At 33.8% G+C, this 25,243-nt stretch overlaps 1 protein-coding gene across 3 annotated transcripts in view; it reads left to right on the forward strand.

Moving 5' to 3' along the window:
• Positions 1–25,243, forward strand: part of LOC111055462 (transmembrane and immunoglobulin domain-containing protein 1) — a 386,768-nt gene that overhangs the window by 87,747 nt on the left and 273,778 nt on the right. The gene's annotated exons all lie outside the window — the stretch shown is intronic.

The following is a 25,243-nucleotide window of genomic DNA, read 5'->3' on the forward strand; positions in this document are numbered from 1 at the left end:
TGTAAAAAATATCAAGTCAAGCGATTGAAGAAATTTATCATAAGCTAGTATGAATTCATCAAAGTGCAACTGGTTTTTTCTAATATTGAGAGTGAGTGAATTGAAGTTGGATTTGACACCATTCATATTATGTCTATTAGTCCTTAAAGAAGAAGGAAGAGGTACAAACAATTCGAGCTCAGTAGCATCATGGAAAATACTCTCTTTAACAAATGAATATGAGTCTGGATTCAATTCATTTGCAAAATTTTGAGTAAACAAATCATGAACTGATTCGTCTCTTTCATGATCAAACATTGGCACGAATCATAAATGAAAATGCATATCTAAACAATGCTTCGTAGAAATAATATAGAAATCTTTGGACTTGAAGAAAATCAGGATGAGAATGTTTATGAGCTAGTGACAAAAACTGTTGAAAAAATTGTACCTGAGTTTGTGATAGGAGATATTGATATTGCGCACCGTTTACCGACTAGAATAAGAAACAAAATAATTCCTATCATTGTCGTTCTGAAAAGTAGGAATTTGAAGGAAAAAATTGTATGTTCCGCTCGGAAAGGCCCTAAAATTAAGCAATCTCAGATAATTTCCTCCTTTGCTAAGAATGATCAATTAGTGTTTGTATCTGAAAATCTTTCCACCTATTTCAAAAACCCAATGTGGAATTAAGGAATCAATTTAAAACACTCAGAAACGAACTGACAAATAAGATTCGTATGGAAAAAAAATTATTACCATAAATTGTTTTCTAAAAACTTTAATAACACAAAAAAAAACTTGGGAAATTATCAATAAATTTATCAATAAAAAACGAAAACCAACAATAATAGATTCAATGAAGAGTAATTTCAAAGTGATAGATGATAAAAGCATACAAGACTTGACAGAAAAATTTTAAAATAATTTCAAATCAGCAATTGAGGAAATCAATGATGGGATGAAAAGACAAAAATTTGATTAAGCACATAGTTTTAACTATAGAAATTAAACAGTGGGAGAAAGTATGAACTTCAAAAAGATGAACTTAGTAACACTCTATTGGGTCATTAATAAACTAAACAGAAAATCAGGACCAGGTCCAGACAAGATCAAGCCACAAGATTTAATCAATAATGTATTTTACTTTAAATATTGATACACTTAGTCAACAGAATTGTTGAGACTGGAGTTATACCACCACTTATGAAGGTAACGCATCTAAGACCAATCTTCAAAAAAGGTTCAAAAAAAGATATGGGATGTTACAGGCCAGTGGGTTCGGTTTCAGTCTTCATGAAGATTCTTGAGCATTTCATAGGTGCACAATTGCAACAACATCTGAACATACATAGAATAAATGAGAGTAAATTTGGTTTTATCCCGGGAAAATCGACAATTGATTTATTAGAGAATATGACAGGTGACATCAATAGATCTTCAAATGGAAATAAATCTGTTATAGCTGTAACAACCGACCTGACAAGAGCTTTCGACCTTGTAAATTATGAAAGCATGATTAAGAAATTAATAAGAATAGGTGCTGGAGGCAAACTACTAAAGTTATTAAGTAAATATTTCGTGGATAGAACTCTGCAAATTGGAATAGGTACCTACATTAGTAGCAGTTATGAACAATCATGCGGATTGATGCAGGGTAGCATAATATCACCGATTTTATTCAATATTTATGTAAATGATTTCGCAAGCCTAAAATTTAAAAGTAAAGTTATGCAATATGCGGATGATAATATTCTATATATAATACATAAAGATTTAGGAGCAGGGTTAGGTTTAATGGAGAAAGATCTGGATTTGGCAATTAAATATTTCTTCAATAATAGTTTAAAAATAAATTCACAAAAGACTAAAGTAATAGTATTCAGAAATCAGAGACTTAATGTCAATGAGAATGAATTTGTTGAGTTAATTGGTCATAAAGCAGAATATCTAGATAATCCACACATGAACGGATGTGATTGTCAGAAACTTGATTTTTGTGACAGCTTAAAACATTTAGGAATAATGTTTGATGATGATATGGGATTCAAAATCACTTTTGAAAATAATGAGAGCTGCTCTTTATAAATGTTCAAGAATTAGCTATTACTTCTTATTACTACTAAAAGAATGATCTACTACTCAATGGTACAGAGCACTCTCTTCTACGGAATCACCGTCCATTATTTAGCACTCAAATATATAAAACAGTTACTGCATAGGGCCGTAGGAAGGTTAATAGGAACACTTTTTAATGGTGTTGAACGTCACTTGTTCGGCATTATGTCGGTGGAAGCTTTAGCCAGGTTCACAGATTTGTCACGAAATAAGAACGAATATAGAGAAATGAACGAAATAGAATATACATTGAGACATAGGAATTATAGAACCCAGAGATATAATAATGCGTATGGTAAAAGACCTCCAGAATTCAGAATATCATTTCTGTTAAATTCATTGCCATTAGAACTGACAATGTTACAGAGTAAGAATGAGATTCAAACAAAACTCAAAGTGCACTTCATAAGGATAAATCATTTTGATTAGTTTCAGGAAATGAGTTGTGTTTTGTTTGTTGTGTTTATTCGAGTATATAAATAAATTATATGTCTTTTTTTTGACTATCTATAATCTTTTTTGAGTTTAGAATAATTTTAGTTTTTCAATGAAGATATATATTATGATTCAATAAATATTTATGTTCAGAGTAGGTAACATTAGGTAATATCCCAGAGTGCTTATCTTGTTAATTGTCGCTTACCGAGTCAAGTCTTTTTCTATAAGTCTTATTTCGTTTAGTTAAGTCAGTTTAAGTTAAGCTGTTAATTTATGGTGCAGTGGACAAAAGAAAAAAATCAGTTACAAAAATGAAGAAATATAATCAGGTTAATCAAGAAATATAATTATTGTTATTGATTGCTTTTTATTGTATGTAAAGGATTATTTTTATATATCCCTCAAATAGCTTACAGCTACAGGGATACTATCGCACTATTGTAATACTCAAATAAATGAATAAAATATGTTAATTATTTGCAAATTCAGCACCCTGTAAACTCTCCAACTCAACTTATTGCCAGAAAAAAAATAGGACTCGGAGACAAAGGAAGCTGAGTGAGCGCCAAGAGAGCATTCAAGGCTTTTTGGGAAGAAATAGGTAGCTCCTGAGATGACAGGCAATCAATCATGTGTGATTGATTGAGTACTTCATTTATGTAGATTACAATATATACTGGCTTATACACTTATATACAATAGCTTACAATACAGCAAAATTATGGATGAATTTACAAAATATAGTAATAATTATGAAAAATATGATAATATTGTTATGCATCAACATAAATTGGCGGAGCTTTGGACATATCAATGTTCATTCTTTGGAAAGAATATTCAAAGTATTCTTCCCACTAACTCTCTACCAAAATGTGAGAGAGGCTAGGAAGAAGTAATGTTGTATTATAAAGCGAAATAACTTAAATAAAAAGACAGTGCCCATCCAGAAAACAGTAGGTACTGAACCAAAAAATCAAAACTTACACCATAAATCTGCAGACCATTTTTGGAGCGAGATAGCGTTGCACAAACAACAGCTGTTGGCTGTAATCAACCGTTAGTTAAGTTCGGCAGTTTGGGAGGAGGGTGAGGAAACGATGAAACTACTCTACCCACTCATCACTCTTAAAAGGAAATAAGATTAATTCTCTAATGAAATGATGGCTATTTTAATCCTTTTGATTCTCACGAAGTGATCGTAATGAAAAGACCGCTCTATCTCTGTTAATACTTGAGGAATCGCAAATATATTTGACACAATTGTTTTCAGCCCTTATTCCAACCGGTATGCCGACTTTTAAATCTCTCACTAGACAGCAAACCACTCAAATACCTGGAATTTTGACCAGCAAAAACACCAACGACTATACGTACTTATCAGTCACCCTCACCCTCCTGATAGAATATCAATGACTGGGTAAATCAACGAGTTTTTATTGGTGTAGAGGCTTCACCTGTACTGACGTCACACGAATGCACTATGGCTTTGTTTACGGAGGTAGTGCTACCTACCAATTTTCTGGCTCCAGCTATTCAAAGTCTAGAACTTAGCTGATTCCCAAGCTGGAAACCGGCCCTTAAGTTCCCCTATAACGTTCTCTTGCTCTTCTCTCTCCTTCTTCCCTCGATCCTGATTTTCCTGACCCCCCTTCATTGATGCTCATGATATAATCCTCCACTACTACTCCTCAATCAATTCTCACAATAAGTACAACATGAATATGAGTGGGAGAGGAGAATAATAATACTCGTATAGCTTGTTGGGAGTTCCACATAGCCTGAATTTATCATTCAAGCCATCAATAGGCCTCACGACTGTGATACCTCGGCCGGGATTGACAGTTTAACATGACCATAACGAGAAAAAATGCCTCAATATATCATTGAAGCCGTCAATGGACCTTAGGACTATCATACTTCAGCCGGTCTTGACAATATTTAACGTGCCCATAACGAGAAGAAATAAGGTAACATTGAGCTATTTCTCTTCCGGATTTAGTTGAAGGTTACATCTGCATCTTAGTCTGTGTTTAGAAGTTTGTGTTTCTTCCATGGTTCAAAATTTCTTTGAATATATCAATATCATATCGTTACAAGTGGTAATTGAGTGGAATATTCCTAATTATTTTAGGCCATTCAAACTCAAAACTCAAAGTTTCCATGTTGATTTCGGAGTAAAATTGTATACAAATTGTACACGTGAAATTCTAACCTTATCTTGGACTGTGTCATGGCCCATAAATTTGGAAGACAAAGTAGCACAAATACTACCTTATTATTTTATCTAACAATGTTATTACATCAGTGTCATTTGTATCGTATCGTCTCATAAAGTGCTTGTGAGACTCTTTTCCAATTTTCTCACTATCAACGAACCTGTTCTATTATTCCTCGCTCCCCAATCTCCTCTTCTGGAACATCCCCCTACATCCGTCAAATTCATTTCTCTACACTCCTTCCACTGTCTCCGTGTTTGATTTGTTCACCCAACTTTAAATCACTTTCGTTCTTCCTACTCCTCCAACAATTCCTAAACCGGAAGTTGAGGAAGAAAAATGATATTATTAGTGACCCCCTGGGTTGGAAAACTCGCTCATGAAATTTTGTAATGTAATCTTTGAAACCCGTAACTTATAATCAGAGTTGGTGGGAATTAGGGAAAGAGGTAGTATTTCTTTCTCGCCACACTTGAATGTAATGCTTATTCTGAAAGTGATTGTTTTCTGACCAGGCCGGTAAAATTTTTACGGCCCTTGGGCTGTAAAATAACCTTGAAGTTAGCTGATTTTGATGTGATGATAACAAAATCCTATACTATTAATCGAGCAATTTCTGTTTATATGTTTTTATGTTTATATCTGTATGTGACCGGATCTCGAAAACGGCCCTAACAATTCTCATGGAATTTGGAACAAAGTATGTTTATGATATTATGATAATTCGATTGCGCTAGGTCTCAACCCTGGGACAACTCGATGAAGGACATTAAAAGATAAATACGAGCTTGGAAAAACAGCTGGAATTTTAGTCGTCTGTCGATACCGTAATGGAAGTGAGTGAGCGAGTGCATGTTTGGGTTATTACTCAGCAAATCTCAGGAGAAGAATAATTCAGCAAAAAAACTCACTTTTGCTCATTTCACTTTTTTTTAGAAAACATGTTCACTTCAGAAAGTGAAAAATAATAACTAGATGCTATTAGTGTAGAATAGTACATAGTATATTAACAAATATTGTAGCAAACATAGTATATCATTCTAAATCGAATTCATTGTATATCTATTTGTAATCGATGATGTGTTTCTTTTTTGAAGTGTAAATAAATTGTTACTCTGATGAGTGATAGTAGCTTAACCTAGATTTTGATTTGGACTGTATTATAAATTTGAAAAGGAGCATTTTTAGGCATAAGACTGTTGTGCCTCCTCATATAACTGTAAAAATAATCAATATTGTACGACTGAGAAAATGAGTACATAGATATAAACTTTACTATAGGCCTATATTGAATCATTCGTTACAAATTTTCTATGATTCTACAATCCAGAGCGAAGCTCGGTCCCCCGATATTAGTTTATGAAAGGGAATCAGTTTATGCTTCTAGAATTGAACAAAGTATTTGGCAATAGGATACTATCATTCCATTTGGATGAATGAAATGTTTATAGTTGAAAAACTATTCAAATTCTATTCTCAGAGTATTGTTATCTCCTGTCTCAGTAGGCTCACTGTGTTGACCACTAAACCTGGTGGATAATTTTGGAACTACTTGGACAATTTCCTGATACTCAAATTAACTGAGATTTGCTAGAGCTATGATCTTTTAGTTTTGCTTTCGGAAGTGCCTAATAAACAATCATTCTCATATTATTCATTCAATCATTTTTATATCGTTTTATTTTCTTGTGTGGCAGAAACTAGCATTCTCACCACGGACAAAAATGTGTTTTTCTACAACTGCGCGTAGAGAAAGAATTTACATACTGAATTCTCCTCATAAAACAGCTCATTTCTGAGGAGAATCTACTTTTTCGCTCGCTAACAAACCGCGCATGCGCAGTAGATTTTCTTTACGCTCACTGATCAATTGTGCATGCGCAGAAGAGTTTCTTTACTGTCGCTAATCAGCTGATGGTAAGCAGCTCGCCAAAAAGTCAGATCTTAACCTAAAAAGTCGGTAATTGGAACTCCGCCGATATAAATTATTTAACAGGTTTGGGCAGTTGTAGAAAGAAATTTGTATGTAATTCGCGCGTAATGCTTCTTTATCGCTCTTGCAAAATTATCACGCTCCGCTCCGCGTCGCATGATAACTATTTTGCGCGAGCGATAGAGTCGCACATTACGCTATCAATACATAAATAGTTCTGGCTTTCAATCTTTTCTATTCCTCTGATTTCCGGAAACCGATTTCGAGCCGGAAAAGTCACATTTTGAGCCCTAGGTGCGAAATATACTATCACAAGACAAATTTGACAGTAGATTTTATTGGGGATCCTATTTGAAATGAAAAATTACTTTGTCGCTACAACAACTTTATCCCTCATAAATTGATCCTAATTCATTTTTTTTAATTAGAAAGTGGTCATCTGATAAATATCTTCGATACGGCGCGAATTTGCGCCCCTATAACTTGGGCCTAATGAGGGACTATCAGTGTGATATCTACCAAATAGCCTCAGCTAATGTTATGAATGGATGGAAAAACTGCAAAAATTCCTCAGCTGACGATTTTAGATTTTTAGTCACTGTATTTTTATATTCTGAAAAAGGACGGAGGAGTGAGTCAATTTTGTTGTCTAAGGAACGTGACCTGTAAAAAGATTCGAAGAATACGTGTTCAAAATTTGAAGATGATTGATCAATATTCTTTTCAAAGTTATTGTAGAACATACAAACAGATAGACAACGACTCTGGCCCAAGTAAGTCAAAAGTGAGAACTCGCTAACCTCGTTCCATTATCATTATTATTACTTCCTCAAACAACTACTGCACTTTTCCCTGCCAATCAAGCTTCTTCATCATCATCTTCATCATCATCATCATCATCATCATCATCATCATCATCATCATCATCATTATCACCCTCGTACTGCTCTACACACCCCTTCCTTACCTTCTTTTTTTGAAAATACTTCATCCCTTGACATTTTCTCTCTCTCCTTTACATTGTCGTTCTACTCTCCAGTACTACATTATCCTACCTTTCTACTCCAAGTCTAGAAGAAGAAGAAAAAAGAAGAAGGATGAGAAGGAGAGGAAGAAAAAAAAAAGAAGAAGAAGAACTATCACTCCTCATCCAGAATCGCCTTTTCTCCTCCTTCTCCACAACCTATCTCCATCATTCATTTTCCCTATATATCCCCTTCTATCCGTACTTCATATTCATCTTAAACAACATGGTTTGCTTCTTTCTTCTGATTTTTATACTCCTCACCCCTCGATCTCAACCTCCATCTTATTCTGACGACATCGTTTTTCTCTATTTTTTCTTATATTCTTTCCTCTCCCATCTCTCTCAGTCCATCTTTACAATATTCTCCCCCTGCAGCACTTCATCGTTTTTCCGCTGAAGGGCTTTTCTAATACAATCAACTCTATTCCCCCTCACTTTCCGGCAATTTCCCATCACTCCTGCGCTCTTCCCCATTCCGGAAAACCCTTTGACACAACCGATGAGAATTTTTCTCCCAAGACAGAAAATCCTTTTGTGATATTAATTATTAATTCTGAGGTATCTCTGAGAAATTTCAAACTATTTCACTTTTGTTCTCCGTAATTTCGAACCTCACTTGAATTTATTATCATTTGTATAATGCTTTGTCTTCTTATCATTATTATTATTCTCATCTTCTTTCTTCTTCTTCTTCTTCTTCTTCTTCTTCTTCTTCTTCTTCTTCTTCTTCTTCTCTCTTCTTCTTCTTCTTCTTCTTCTTCTTCTTCTTCTCTTCTTCTTCTTCTTCTTCTTTTCTTCTTCTTCTTTTCTTCTTCTTCTTCTTCTTCTTCTTCTTCTTCTTCTTCTTCTTCTTCTTCTTCTTCTTTTTCTTCTTCTTCTTCTTCTTCTTTTTCTTCTTCTTCTTCTTCTTCTTCTTCTTCTTCTTTCCCTCTTCCTCCTCTTCTTCTTCTTCTTCTTGTTCTTCTTCCTATTCCGTTTCTCGCAATTCTCTCTTCCCTCGCATAGAGTCACCTCTATTATTCTACCTTCAATCTCTTCTATTTTTGCCATTATTTTTCCCTATTCCGATATTGCTCTGGAACACTTCTAATGAATCATTACATTCTCTGAGAGATATTATCAATTCATCATTAATGGATCAGCGATATAATTAATTCAATCAAGACTCGATCATGCTTCGACTAATAATACTAATTGAGAAGCTGCCTTTATTTTGCATTTATAAATTAATATCATCATCTGATGAATTGAAAACGTAACCTCCAACTTTGAAACCGTTTGTGATGAATGGATGGGATTTCTCCCATCCACTAAATTAATTGCATTGAAATCACTCGTAAAACGGTATGCTAAATACTCGTTCACACCAGATACGACGACAGTGTTCTCGATTAATTGCGACGATTTGTCGCCAATCACTTTAAAAGGACAATAACATGTTACTCGGCTCATATTATCTATTATCTATCATGATTATGTATTATCTATCATCTGTTATCTATCAAATATCATATATTATCTATGATGTATAATCTTTCATCTATTATCTACTAGTAGTACTGTGAGCAGTAGACCTTACGCAGTTTTCTCATACACAAGTATCTGATGACGCCTGTTCTAGTTGATTCAGTTGAATCACAATTCACAGTTGAATCATAATTTACTCTTAAAAACTGTTATTTGTCTTCTCTAAGATCCAAAACTCACTTATGTTGACGGACATGGCCAGACATCTGTTTAATGCATGTTATGAATAATCCACTTGTCGGCTGATTGAATATGAATAATTCTATAGTCCGACTAGCTTACCCGGCGAACCTCGTACCGCCAAAAAGTCAATGTATCTCATGTCACACTTGACTTTATTTGGTGAATCATGAAATTTATCTGACAATCATTATTTTCATTTACATCTAAAAAATACGGACTTCCCATGTGCTTAAAACTACCGTTTTAATACCAGTAGACAATTTTATCACAGAGTGACGTGTTTATTACTTGAATCATAAGGATCTTCTTGGTCCACGTTAGCCGCACGGCCGACAATTCCGAAAACATGGGTTTGTAGATTGGATTAATATATAATTATTATTAGCTCCCCTATTGAAATTTCTGATCAGAAACCATCTCCAATATTCACACAACATATTATTCTTAGAGTTTCATGCCGTTCTGTGAAGTAGTTTCGAGTCTATAGGGAAAAAAACAAACTAACACACAAACAGACATTCATTTATATATATATATATTATATATATATATATATATATAATATATATATATATATAGAGAGAGAGAGAGAGAGAGTGAGAGAGATTGATCCTATCTTTAAAGTAGATGATATCCTATTATATTAAGCGATCAATATCTGTATATATTTTCATATTTGGTTATTTATTATTATTATTATTAGCCGTCAAGCTCCCAGATGGAAGACGCTGAGCAAAATTTGGTTCATTTTTTGTTTTTCTTGTTCTTTTTATCAATCCACCAGTTTTTCATTTTCAGTGAGAACTCCGCTTTCCTTGCTTCACTCCATTTTGTTCCCACTCTTGGCACAGTCATCTCTGGTTTAACTTCCCATTTTTCAACCTTTTCTCTGAAACTGTTCCTGTTGTATATTTCATCATTGTTAATGTTAGCAAGTATTAAGTCCTTCTTGACGTTTTTCATCCATGCACCTCCATTACTAAGGGTTGCTACATATGTTACTATTCTTTTTGTAAGTCTGTGATCTGGAAGCCTCATTATGTGACCATAAAATTTAAGGCGCCTTTTCCTGATGTCTGCTTCTATGTTAGAGTATTCTTCAACTTTGGCTGTTTTCTGTAGTCTATAACCATCTTCGGTCTTTCTTGGTCCAAGTATTTTTCTAATTATCTTCCTTTCTTCTTTTTTCAAATTTTCAGTATCTGTTTTTCTGCTAAGTGTTAGGGTCTCGCTGGCATACAACATTGTTGGCTTGATTACTGCGTTATAATGTTTGATTTTGGTATTGATAGACATACATCTCTTATTATAAATATATTGCACTAGCCCTAGGCCTTTACGAGCTTTCTGTATCCTTTCATTTTGTGCATGTTTTTCTGATATAATTTCCCCAAGATATTTAAAGTATGGTACCTTCTTAATTGTTCCATATTTTGTTTGTAATTTAGTAACTTCTATATTGATGTTGTGAAAACAGTTTTTTCAAATGATATTTGTAAGCCTACTTGTTCAGCACATTCTTTTAAAATTTCTATTTGTTTTATTGCACTTTCCAATGAATCTGACATTATAGCAAGGTCGTCTGCAAAAGCTAAGTATGGAATTTGAAGATTATTTTCTTGGTTCCCAGCGAGATTGGCTTCCAGTGGTTCACCTCCTTCAGTTTCTTTTCCCATTCTTCCATTACTCTATCAAGAACTATGTTGAAGAGCAGTGGTGATAATCCATCACCTTGCCTAACACCAGTCTTTATCTCAAAAGGCTTCGAAAGTTCTCCCATAAATTTTATTTTTGATGTTGTGTTTGTCAATGTTTGTTCTATGATTTTTCGAGTTTTCTGATCCAGGCCTTTCTCTTCAAGAATTTTAAATAGTGTTGGTCTGTGGATTGAATCGTAGGCTTTCTTAAAATCAACAAATACGTATATTGTGGCTTTACTTCGTAATTTTCTTATCTGTGATATTAATTTCAAGTTCAATATTTGTTCTGGACATGAACGATTTGGTCTAAATCCAGCTTGGAAATCTGAAATTTGGGTTCTAGTTGTTTCTGGGTTCTTTCAAGAAGACAAGCTGATAATATTTTATAGGCGACAGCAAGAAGAGAAATACCCCTATAGTTATTCACATCGGTCTTATCTCCTTTTTTATGCAATGGGTGTATTAGAGCACATTTCCAATCTTCAGGGATTTCCTCTGTGATCCATACATTCTGGATAATTGAAACTAGCTCTTTTCTCGAATTATACCCTAGGTTTTTTAAAAATTCTGCTACAATCCCATCTTCTCCAGACGCCTTGTTATTTTTTAGTTTACCTATGTGTTTGATGATTATTTGGTTATTTATATTATTATTTCATTTTTTATATTCGGTTATTCATATTTATGGTCATTTATTCATGTTCAACGGATCTCGAAAACTACTCTAACGATTTTCACGAAATTTGGAACACAGTAGGTTTATGACATAAGAATTCAATTGCACTAGGTCTCATTTTCGAGAAAACTCGCTGAACGACATTAAAAGGATAATTCATCCTTGGCTGAAACAGCTGAGACTTTTGTCGTCTGTGGATAGTTAAAAGTGAGCGAGTGATTCTGTGGGAAATCAAAATATCGCATCCCCGAAATCCGTAAGCTGACGTATAGCCAGCTGTGAAATATAAACACGATCATTTTAGAGAAGTGTGTTCTGTTTATCAATGTATGGAAATAACGAGAGAAGCACGGTGCTACAATATTATATTGTGATATTAGAGTATGAAGGAATTCCTTTTTTTCATATTATTCTCAAAATGCAAAATTTCAAAAAATCTTGCGTATACATCGATGAGCAAAAGAAAGAATATTCTTGCCAAATCTCATAGAATTCTATCAACGCGTTTGGCCGTAATCGCGTTACATACAGACAGACAAAAGGAAATCATTCATAATCACTCATTCATTCATAATCAACAGAACTAAAAATCTACTGGACCAAATAAGTTAAAATATTTGGCATGATTGTATGATTGTATGGCGCACCAAGAACGAGTTTGAAAAAAAATCCAAAGATATGCCCAAAATCTGCGTTTTTCCAGCTTCTATCACTAACTAATTGGCAAAAAATTTTCAAACTTGGTACACAGGCTCAGCTGAGGTATAAGAATGTTGTATTGGGAGTCAAGTTTCGCCACAGAGAATGAAGAGAATATTATTATTCCTTCTACATTGTAGTTTCGCCTGAAGTTTAGATGTCCACGTTCAGTCAAGTTCAGCGGTTTTGTAGCGTTTTTGCTGTTTTTTCTACGCCCTCTCAATAACTAATTGACAGATCGTGTCCAGATCTGATACAGCAGTTCAGCAAGGATCTAGAAATTGATTCCCAATTCAGGGCTCAGATTACGCTCAACATGATTGGTATTACTATATTTTTCACGCGTTCTCAGTATTTTTTTCTGCGTTTTCTCATATTTTGCATGAACTAATTAAATTGAAAGAAATTTTTTAATTCTGGACACAGTTGAGGTATAAAAATGTTGTATTGGGTGGCTCTTGAATAACGCCCAAGATCCGCTGATCCCATTTCTGAATGATTCAGCCGGTTGTCCAGGTGGATCGGAGGGTTTGGTTGCCCCCTGCCTAGACGGATAAGGCGAGCGAAGTAAGCCTGCCGGCTAGTCACTTATATCATGTTCCAATCGTACTGCTCACTGAGAGCTTTTTTTCCTTAGTTTTATTCCATCCTATCATTTTTCGCCAGCTCTCTACGGAGAACGTATTTTTTGTTGCCATGTTTCCCTTCTCTTCCAAACCCAGCTTTCTTGTTATCTTTTGTTCTTCATCTTTGTTCACGATTCATATCTTTAGACTTCAGACTCTTGAAAACAATCCAAACCATAACTCATTTCTCAACCATGAAAACTTTGCGCAACTTCTGAAAGCAGTTTCTCTACTCATTGGAACTCATTTTCGTTCCGAAAAGTTTTTTTCCGGTCTTGAAGCGACTGAAATAATTCACAATCCCAAATACATCTACACCTGATTTCTCCAGCAATCTCCAAAACATTCCAGAGTCTTTGAGTTTTTCACAGAGATTATATTCTTTGTTCAAACTGAACACTATTAAAAATTTTCACGTCATAGAGTCATTCAGATCAAGTAATAGAGAAAAGATCGTATATTCTGAGCAAAGTCTAAACAAGATAAATCAGAAAATTAAAACATCTCATTCCCGAAATTCAAAAGCTGACGAATAGCCAAACTGTGAAATATAAACATGATGAAAACTTGAGGATTTAAAAGGTGGAAAAGTAGATTAGGAGGTTAGGTTTATGCTTTTTATGGCGAAATGCTTGTTTTATTCAAATGTTTTGATAAATATTGTAAAGCAGAAGCAGATATCTTGTGTGTTAGAACATGTTTGTGTCATATAGTTTGGCTATACGTCACTATATGATGTTCGGGAATGCGATAGTTTGCCTCCCAGTAAATCCTGCCTGGATCACAACCAGGACGGTTGAACAATTTCGATATTTTGAGTCGACTACTCAAATCCATGGTGCTTTCATCGTTCAAATCCGGAAAAAATACAATGCTGGGAAATTGTGATGATCCAGTGGAGGTAGCTTCCTTTTACAAGTAATTTTACAACACGAACAGAGCTTCGAGTTGCACATTTTTTTAAGTCAAATATGAATAATCTAAACAAAGTTAATTAGGTTTGTAGAGTGAATATTAATGTTGTGGAGCTTCTCCATAATTGAAGAGACTTGAGATATTATCAAAAAATTCATTTTATTTTGAAAACACTGAGAAATAATAACTTTCATTCAAATAGAGTGGATTCTTTGACAATGTTTCAAGTCTCTTCAATTTTTGATCAGAGAGAGATGAAAACAAGGTAAAATGGGAGCAAGAGGTATGTGACAATTTTAGGACATGGAGAAGGATCAAAAATTTTGGAATACTATAACTGGTGAGAGTACTTTAGATACTACGTCCTGTAGATTGGGGTGGAATTTCAATGTGGGGATGGGTAATGAATGTGAGGGGAAGGGGGCTGAGAGAATGAGTGGAGGATCGATTTTCTGTTGGAGGTTGTTGGCTCAGTGAAGCAGCTTGAAGAGGAGTTACCCACTGTTTTGTTCTGAAAAAGTTTCGTAGTTGATCATGAGTCCAGAGTACACAGATGGAGAATACAGTGGAGAGAGAGGAGAATACAAGAGACCAAGACGTGATAATGAAATTTTTTTAGGAGGGAGATGAAAGAGACTTGAGTACTAGAAGTTAACAATTTTGTTAGAAGGAAGATGGGAGATCAGATAAGATCAAATAATAATCTTTTTATTTCAAATATAATTGTGTGACCTGGCTATAAAGTGGAGTTTTAGTGTCAGTGCTTCCAGTATACCATTTGCCCAGGGCGCCAGTGACCTAGTCCCGTGGACTTCGGCGGCCAGAATTGACAGAACTTCTTATATCAATTTTTGTGGTTGAGTGGTAAAGAGGACTTGGAAGTCCTAACTCCGCCTAATGAAGAATTTCTCATTTTTTTAATCTGTTGTGGTGAGATTCTACCACTGAAGTGTTCAGAACCACCCAAACTATAATGAATATTCTGAATACTCAACTCTTTTTAAGTACTCTTCCCATGATCAATATCACTTTCGATGCTTGAATCATAGACTACATTTTTCAGGGACACAATGTCACTTTCTACCCTGTGATTGCTCTTGCAGTGAACATTTACTATTACTTATCGTGTCCTTACAAATAAAACATGGCCTTAAAAATATCAATCCCCCGAAAAATACTAATATTCATACAAATACACAAATATCCTCACAAAAAGTGCCAAGATGACATCGGACATTAGTGCTCTTATTTGACATTCATGCCTGTTATGAAAAATGTGGAATGACTTTGTAAAAGCTTTTGTGGAAGGCAATGATTTTGTGATGTATTTCGGATAAAGTCTCGTCACCGGTGCAGCGGTGTGAATCTTGGATGCTCTCATGATGGTAGGCAGAAATCGTATTCCCGAAAATTATACGGTGACGTATAGCCAAACTACAGAGTGACACAGAATAACGGCAACTTTTAAAAAACGCCATAAAATATTAGTGGGTTGGGCAAAAATGATTTTATTCAAAATAATGTTAAGTTCAAGACTTGCCTTTAGAGAATTATTGATAACATCTATCACTTTTTACAATTACTTCTTTAAGATGTCTTCCTCCTGAACGAATACACTCTTGAAATCTGTGTTGACGATTCCTCATTGATGGCTGCAACATCTCATTTAGGATATTGCGGATTTCATTTTGAATTATGTTTCAATTTTCAATCAATTGAAAATTATTGATGAGATTGTGAGCGAAATCCACTCTGCACGGCATTCAATGGCGACTTTGCGAGTGAGTATTGTTTTAGTAACAGTGTAATCACACGATCAGGTTGCGTTTCCTGGTCCCATGATCTCTCCACCTGCGATTTTCTGTTTGTGGAGCTAACTCAAATCAAACATTCCTATAACTCGACCAATAACTGTGGTTGAATCATAACATACTATTGAAAATGAAATCAGCAATATCCCAGCTGAAATGTTGCAGCGATTGTTCAGGAATCTTTACACAGATTTCAAGAGTGTATTCGTGCAGGAGGAAGTCATCTTGAAGGAGTAATCGTCAAAAAGTGATAGATGTTTCCAATTCTCAGATGAAAAGTCTTGAACTTCACATTAGTTTGAATAAAATCATTTTTGCCCTTTCCTACTAATGTTCTGTGGAGTTTTTAAAAGTTCCCGTTATTCTGTGTCATTCTGTATATAACACAAACATGTTCTACATGCAAGCATTCTGTTTCTGGTTTACACAATAATTATCAAAACATTTGAATAATACGAGCATTTTACTATTCAAAAGCAAAAACTGAACCTCCCAACATACCATTTAACTTTTCAAACCCTTAAGGCTTCTTCATGTTTATATTTTACAGTTTGGCTATACGTCAGTTAGCGAATTTTGGGGATGAGATATTTTTATTATCTCTTATGATCAAGCAGAGTCTGTTCATAGTTTCAGGCGGTCTCTGTTATTGACTGCTTTCAAAAAAAGGTATTCATCAGTACAGATAATTGACAGTTGAAAATTATGACATGATTGAGAAAGTGTTCGATTTTTTTAAGTGATGATGACGATTTTTAAGGGTGAATTCAAACTGCAGCTTGACGCTGCTCAGCGAGTGAATGATGTTTTCGAGTACACATTGTTCTTTTTTCAATTTCCATCCCACTTCATTCGTTGTTGAGTTGCGAGTTGACACTCGTGTGGTGGTTAGTCTTCCATTTTATTAATGCGTGCCTCACGCAGAACAGCAACTGATGAATTATTCCGTCCGGCTGTTGTGAAATTCACATTCAACTGTCAGCAACCCTTTTGAATAACATCAATTGCTCCCCATTCAAACAATGCTGGTAGTTTGAAGTGATTTCGGAAATGGGGCCTATTCTCTGGAGAAATCGCTGACTGGTGTAAAAATTACGGCATGACTCACGATGACGTCACACCGCTTCTTTTCCTTTCTCCTACTCCTAATCATCCGTCTCTTTCTTTATTATACTTTCGCCAATAACTCCTTCTCTCTTCTCTCTTTTATCCACCCTCCTCTCCATCCCTCTCGAAATTGAGCCCCCACTCTTCATTTTGGAGAATTGTCAATTTCCATTTGGATCCTCATTGTTCTATTCTGGTTTGTGAAAATATTCCCTTAATATGATATGAAGGGAATACTGATCAATACTGATCAATACTGATTAAGTTCGATGAGGGAGAAGGAATGGAAGTTTCTGATGTGAACAGCAAAAAAAATCAATAGAATTTTCGGCTTCATTGATATTCCACATGAAATTGTATAATCATAATAAATGAGTCACTGACATCTATAATGTAATGAAGGAAAGAACTGGCGTATACACCTACTGAATAGAAGAATTATGTTTGACGCATCATAACGTCTGAACTACTGGACTGATCAAATTGAAATTTCGCATATAGATTCTTAATTGACAGGTGATAGGCCTATTTTCAATTCTTTAAGATTTTATTGCGTCAAGTTCCAAAATGGACCCTTGCAGAGTACGGGCTACCTGCTAGTAAATAATAAAATTTATGTAACCTGTTTCTATATAATATCCTACCTTTTTCGTCATTCTATATTGACGATTACCCAACGATTTATGTTCCATTTTACATGAATGAGGTAGAAAAAATTGATTGAAAGTCAAACATAATCTTGAGTAACTAAATAATGTATCCTGTGTTACCTGGAGAACAGATCTTGTCAAGTCATTATTGATGTGGCATGCTCTAAGAACAAGTCATTATTGCTATTATGTGTGAGATTTTATTCGAAAAAAGTTCTTATTAGAGTTTTATTCGAGAAATGTGCTGAGTCAGGCTTAGTTCAGAGAAAAAAAAATAGAGAAATCAGAATTGTGCTTCTTTCAGTCTATTTTATTTATTGATCGTTGATCATTACTCAAATCAATTCAATTCAATTCTAATATTTTTATTCAGCAAATGTTCAGATACATTGAATAACGTCATATGTAATAAAATAGCGAGAAACACAGAAACAGTCAAATGGGAATTCATCACAATCAAATCTGTAAAAAACTCTTCAAATGAATATAAGGACAATCCTATCAGATATTTCTCAGCTTAGCTCTAGAAATCGTCAACTTTTCTACGGACTTCAAATCTCGGGGCAGGAATCTCAACACAGATTTCAAGAGTGTATTCGTGCAGGAGTAAGTCATCTTGAAGAAGTAATCGTCAAAAAGTGATGGATGTTTTTAATTCTCAAATGACAAATCTTGAACTTCAAATTGGTTTGAATAAAATCATCTTTGACCTTCCTACTAATGTTTTAGTGCTTTCTTAAATGTTCCTGTTATTCTAGATCACCCGGTATAATTATCAATTTGGGAATATAGAATCCTTGAAAAGCATGAGTCTAGGACTTTTTGCAACATTCTCAAGTTATTTGAAGGGAGCAAGCAGAGCTGCTGCTCAACTCCACTGTTGTTTAGCCTGTGACAAATGATAGCATGAATTGAATTGAATTGAACTTGTCGGGGTCGGGGTGGTTTCCTTATTATCAAAAAGTTATCATCCATTTCGATAATTTCTCATTTTGGACTGGAAGAGCGAACAGGTTCTCTCATTTTTCCCCTCAACTGGTTCCACAGATTCTCTTCCATTATTTTCTAGAAATTCACCTTAGTGTCAAAGAAGAAGACAGGGAATCCTTCCACTTCAAACGCCTTATCAGTACAAACTACGTTGTCAGAGAAAATTGCTTCTTTCAAGCTTCTAATTTCGAGCTTTGTATTGAACACAATGAGCATCATTTATTGCTGGCACAATATAATTTCTCTCTCAGGAGTCAGAATGGACTTCGACTTTTTGATTTATTTTTCTCTTCTCTCTCCTCATTGTGCTCTCATCACGTCATTCATCTATCTTCCACCTCTTATTGATTCATGAAGTCTAACTGTCATATCTTTGTATTATTTGTATCATTAGCCATGTATCATCTTTGTCTCAATCACTTATTCCCGTATTTGAAATATTGCTCATACTAGCTCCATATTTACTCCATAAGTGGAACGTTGATAGAAAGGAAACTTGCATATTCGTGTTCCATCTCACCTCACACAAAAGCATGTTCAATTTTAATCATGATTGAATATCACGAGAACCAATCAGAGAAGACTTCCTCTTTTATGGAAGCCTTCTATGATAAGTTCTCGCAGCATTCATTCATGATTAAAATTCAACAGGCTTTTGTGCAACTGGGCCTAAGCCTAACTAATGACAAATTACAACTCCTTTCCTTTTTCTTCGACCTAATTATTCAGAATATTTTCACCGCTTCTTTTACAAATTCTGAATTGAGACTTCATAAAATTCATCTTCAATGATAATATTGTTTTTTTGATTGGAATTTCCTGACGGAAGCTTCAACTCGCCTGATTAATATAATGAATGAATGAATAAATGAATTTTATTTGCCAAAAACAAAATACAAAAAAGCTTCACAAGAAATAAATATAAGTATATGCTACTGCACTTAAACCAAGATACATACATTTATTTAATTAGATATAATAACGGAATGATATCCTTTATAATTATGAATTATTATTTTTTATAATAATATTTTAATATTAATTATAATAATTATAAACCTTTATAATAATAATTATTATTATTATTATAAATAATAGTTATAAAATGAAGATTCAATTTATGTTCACATGCATATTAAGCTCAGTAGGTGAGGCAAAAACACCGGCAAAAGGAAGATTCCTTTATGCGCCAGTGTGAGTCGTAAATCAGCTTAATCGGGTATGTAATATATAAACTTGAATTTAGCGTATGAAGTGTTCGAAAATATAATTTAGAATATGAAGTTGATTATTGTATAAAGGTCAACGATTGGAAATAATACAAGTTCAGCCATGCCTCTATGGCTCTTTTTCTGTGTTTATTATTTCGGAAATTATTAAGTGAAAATTCACATTCTAGTATATTTATGAATTTACTGCTAATGTAGTAGAGTTGCCTTCTAAGAAGAGCTGAGTTGGTGTTATATATTTCATATTTTCTTATTGTATTAGGTCTTATCATATTAAATATACATTACACATTAATATTGTATTATACACTGACATTATGTCAGTATATAATATAATAGTGTATGACATTATCATGATCCAAGCCCAGCATGGGCCTCTCGATTTCTCGACTTTTCTCAGCCGTGACCGACAACTCAACGTGCCCATCCGATAACACAGGAGTGATCTGCTTGGCTAGAAACTTTTGAACATCTTTCAACTCCTTTAAAGATCAAAATAAAATAGCCTGAAAACTAAATAGCCTAAAATAGTCCAAAAACTAAAATAACAACATCAATAAATACAATATTGTATAGGAGTGAGGACGTTGAGCCCCAATGTCATAACAAAATATAATTGATTGGTATCATTAAACTCCACTCTGAGTGCACAGACAAGAATCTCTGCGTTTGTCCAAGTATTGAAAATGTAAGTAACCTAAAATATCTAGGGATAATTATTGACGAATACCTGAAATAGCATTTTCATTTAGCTTATTTATGTAAAAAACTCAAATATATTTCTTTCAAATTCTATAAAATTAACAAAATACTCAAACTTCAGGATTTAAAAACAATATATTTTGCTTTGGTGGAATCCATATTAGAATATGGGATAACAATCTGGGGTGGGGCTTTCGATAGTCATTTAAATAACTTATTTATCACACAAAAGCATGTTCAATTTTAATCATGATTGAATATCACGAGAACCAATCAGAGAAGACTTCCTCTTTTATGGAAGCCTTCTATGATAAGTTCTCGCAGCATTCATTCATGATTAAAATTCAACAGGCTTTTGTGCAACTGGGCCTAAGCCTAACTAATGACAAATTACAACTCCTTTCCTTTTTCTTCGACCCAATTATTCAGAATATTTTCACCGCTTCTTTTACAAATTCTGAATTGAGACTTCATAAAATTCATCTTCAATGATAATATTGTTTTTTTGATTGGAATTCCTGACGGAAGCTTCAACTCGCCTGATTAATATAATGAATGAATGAATAAATGAATTTTATTTGCCAAAAACAAAATACAAAAAAGCTTTACAAGAAATAAATATAATATGCTACTGCACTTAAACCAAGATACATACATTTATTTAATTAGATATAATAACGGAATGATATCCTTTATAATTATGAATTATTATTTTTATAATAATATTTTAATATTAATTATAATAATTATAAACCTTTATAATAATAATTATTATTATTATAAATAATAGTTATAAAATGAAGATTCAATTTATGTTCACATGCATATTAAGCTCAGTAGGTGAGGCAAAACCACCGGCAAAAGGAAGATTCCTTTATGCGCCAGTGTGAGTCGTAAATCAGCTTAATCGGGTATGTAATATATAAACTTGAATTTAGCGTATGAAGTGTTCGAAAATATAATTTAGAATATGAAGTTGATTATTGTATAAAGGTCAACGATTGGAAATAATTCAAGTTCAGCCATGCCTCTATGGCTCTTTTTCTGTGTTTATTATTTCGGAAATTATTAAGTGGAAATTCACATTCTAGTATATTTATGAATTTACTGCTAATGTAGTAGAGTCGCCTTCTAAGAAGAGCTGAGTTGGTGTTATATATTTCATATTTTCTTATTGTATTGGGTCTTATCATATTAAATATACATTACACATTAATATTGTATTATACTCTGACATTATGTCAGTATATAATATAATAGTGTATGACATTATCATGATCCAAGCCGAGCATGGGCCTCTCGATTTCTCGACTTTTCTCAGCCGTGACCGACAACTCAACGTGCCCATCCGATAACACAGGAGTGATCTGCTTGGCTAGAAACTTTTGAACATCTTTCAACTCCTTTAATGATCAAAATAAAATAGCCTGAAAACTAAATAGCCTAAAATAGTCCAAAAACTAAAATAACAACATCAATAAATACAATATTGTATAGGAGTGAGGACGTTGAGCCCCAATGTCATAACATAATATAATTGATTGGTATCATTAAACTTCACTCTGAATGCACAGACAAGAATCTCTGCGTTTGTCCAAGTATTGAAAATGTAAGTAACCTAAAATATCTAGGGATAATTATTGACGAATACCTGAAATAGCATTTTCATTTAGCTTATTTATGTAAAAAACTCAAATATATTTCTTTCAAATTCTATAAAATTAACAAAATACTCAAACTTCAGGATTTAAAAACAATATATTTTGCTTTGGTGGAATCCATATTAGAATATGGGATAACAATCTGGGGTGGGGCTTTCGATAGTCATTTAAATAACTTATTTATCACTCAAAAGTGTATTATTAAAACAATATTGAATAAACCTCGATTGCATCCAACGAATCTGCTATTTGAAGAATTTAATGTGATGACTGTAAGGCAATTGTACTTGAAAAATTTAGCAAAATATATAATAAAGTATAAAAACAAATTTTTATTAAATGATAAAGTTCAATATGATTTAAGACCAAATTCAACCTATGAATATAAAATTTATAAAACAAAACTAACAGGAGTTAAAAGACAGCTCATTTATATAAGTACAAGATTCATAAATGAATAGTCTTTTGATCTGGAACAAAAATTAATTACAAAATACTAAAAAAATTGGATAAGAGGAAACTATTTCTTTTCAATTGAAGGCATAATCTAATTTTTAAAGCATATTTTAAAGCGTGGATTATTTTTTTTCTCTATTATTGTATGAAACTAGGAAACAACCAATGTAACTAGCTGATTGCAACTCTCACCAGCGGGCAAGGCTTGATTCCTTTTGCTGGTGATGCCGGATTACCATTGAGAATCTAATTATGATTTTGGTATTATTTATGCTTAATTTTTATTTTAATCATTTTATACTTTTGATTATAAAATTATGTATTTTCTTTCATTATGTTTTGAATATGTATTTATTGTATGGCAAATAAATGATTTGATTTGATTAAACGAAAATCTAAATCATCCCGGAGACTCCTGCTACTGCAAATATCAACAAATAATAATGATAAATATCTAACAAATGATAATAATCAACCAACGACAAAAGTCTTCGGGGTGATTTACAGCATTTAATTTTAATTTTCGTTTAATAATTATTATTAATTGATTAGCATTTGGATAAATGCAATATCTCAGTAATTTCCATACTATAATCATCTCTTCATAGCATTAATGTGTCCTTTCGTGATAATCTTCTGGTATTCTCTAGACAGAATTCCTTTTTAGTTTCGTTTTGGGAATCAATACCGTTCAGAACAAAAACAAAAACGTATACAAGATTCGAAATTAAGTCAACTTTCATTTTTTTGGGAAGCAATTCTGTCCTCACCAGGGATTATAAAATCTAACATTCTTTATATTTGTATTAACATTCTTCATATTCTAAATAATTTTTATTCTAATGTTACATTCTATACTCACCGATCCACTCTTTCAAAAAACTTTTCAAGGCTGCTCACCTTAACGTACAATCCCTCAGTTGCCACATTGATGAACTCAGAGCAATCTTCCGTTTTCAGGACTTCAATATAATCAGAATTTCCGAATCATTTTTGAAGCCTAGTATTTCATCAAATTTTGTTGCATTGCCTGGATATAATCTTTTCCGGAATGATAGATTAAATAAAGCTTGTGGGGGTGTAGCAATTTATGTGAAAGATGGTATCAAAACAAAAGTTTTAATCACATCTAAACAAGAGTATTGTTCCAGACCAGAGTTTATGCTACTTGAATTATCCTTATCTAGTACTGATAAATTACTCGTTGGTATCTGTTATCGCCCACCAAAAATAGGTCATTTCACAGATTTCGAAAATGCCTTGCTTTCTCTTATGCCTTGTTATAACCGTATACTAGTTATGGGGGATATGAACACCGACTTGAACATGACAAATCGTAACTTTGACTACTTTCAACTGACTACAATTTTCCAATGCCTAAACATGACTATTTTACCTCTCGATCCAACTCATCATACTAACGAATCAGACACACTCATTGACCTTCTCATTGTTAGTGATCCCAATGAAGTTGTTCAAGCAGGCCAAATCTCAGTTCCAGCTATTTCTAGACATGATTTGATCTACTGTGTACTTTCCCATAAGATACCCAAGCCAGAACAGAAAATTATCACTTACAGAGACTTCAAAAACTTTGATGAAGCCGCCTTCCTGACTGATGTGGCTCAGACTCCATGGAATCAAATTGAAGCATTACCCTCAGTTGATGACATGGTCAAGACTTTCGAGAATTGGACTTTGACTTTGTATGACAAACATGCACCTTATGCGACAAGGAGGATTAATAGAGAACGACGAGTACCGTGGATGACTGAAGACATACTTAAGATGATGGGACGTAGAGACAAAGCACATAGAAAATTTAAAAAGACATTTGACTTGGACAGTTTGATAGAGTATAGGAGCCTTAGAAATAGGGTTAAACAGGAGTTACGGAACTCAAAGATTAGGTACTTGAATTCGTTTATGACAAACAATAGACAAGACTCTAAATCACTTTGGCAGGGAATAAAAGAATTCGGGCTTAGCAAACAGAAATCGAATCCACAAATTGACTTACCATTGAATAATATAAATGACCATTTCGTTTCACACTCTAATCAACGCGACGAAGTTGTCATTGCTAATCATATCGATGATCTTGAAGAGCAGGTTACAAACTTAGATTTACCAATCACTGATCAATTTCATTTCCATCCAATCTCAGAAGAAGACACTTTCAGAGCAATTCAACGTATTCATAATAATGCTACGGGTGTAGACAAAATTCCTATTAAGTTTATCAAGAAGATGTTATTCGCTGTTTTACCAACCATTACATACATTTTCAACAAGTCACCTTGAAGAAGGCATTTTCCCTGAAAACTGGAAGTTTGCTCTGGTTCGCCCTCTAAATAAAGTTCCATCACCCAATAAAGTTGAGGATTTTAGACCAATCAGTATTTTACCTGCATTGTCCAAAGTGCTAGAAAGACTCATTCATGCTCAAGTTGTAAAATTTCTAGACAACAATAGTAAGCTTCATAACTTTCAATCAGGCTTTAGAAAATTCCATTCAACTGAGACAGTTCTGCTTCGTGTCACTGATGATATAAGGTTAGCTATGGACCAAAGAAAATGCACCATCTTCACCCTATTTG

This window comes from Nilaparvata lugens, chromosome 9, assembly GCF_014356525.2.
Source record: "Nilaparvata lugens isolate BPH chromosome 9, ASM1435652v1, whole genome shotgun sequence".
Classification (NCBI taxonomy): domain Eukaryota; kingdom Metazoa; phylum Arthropoda; class Insecta; order Hemiptera; family Delphacidae; genus Nilaparvata; species Nilaparvata lugens.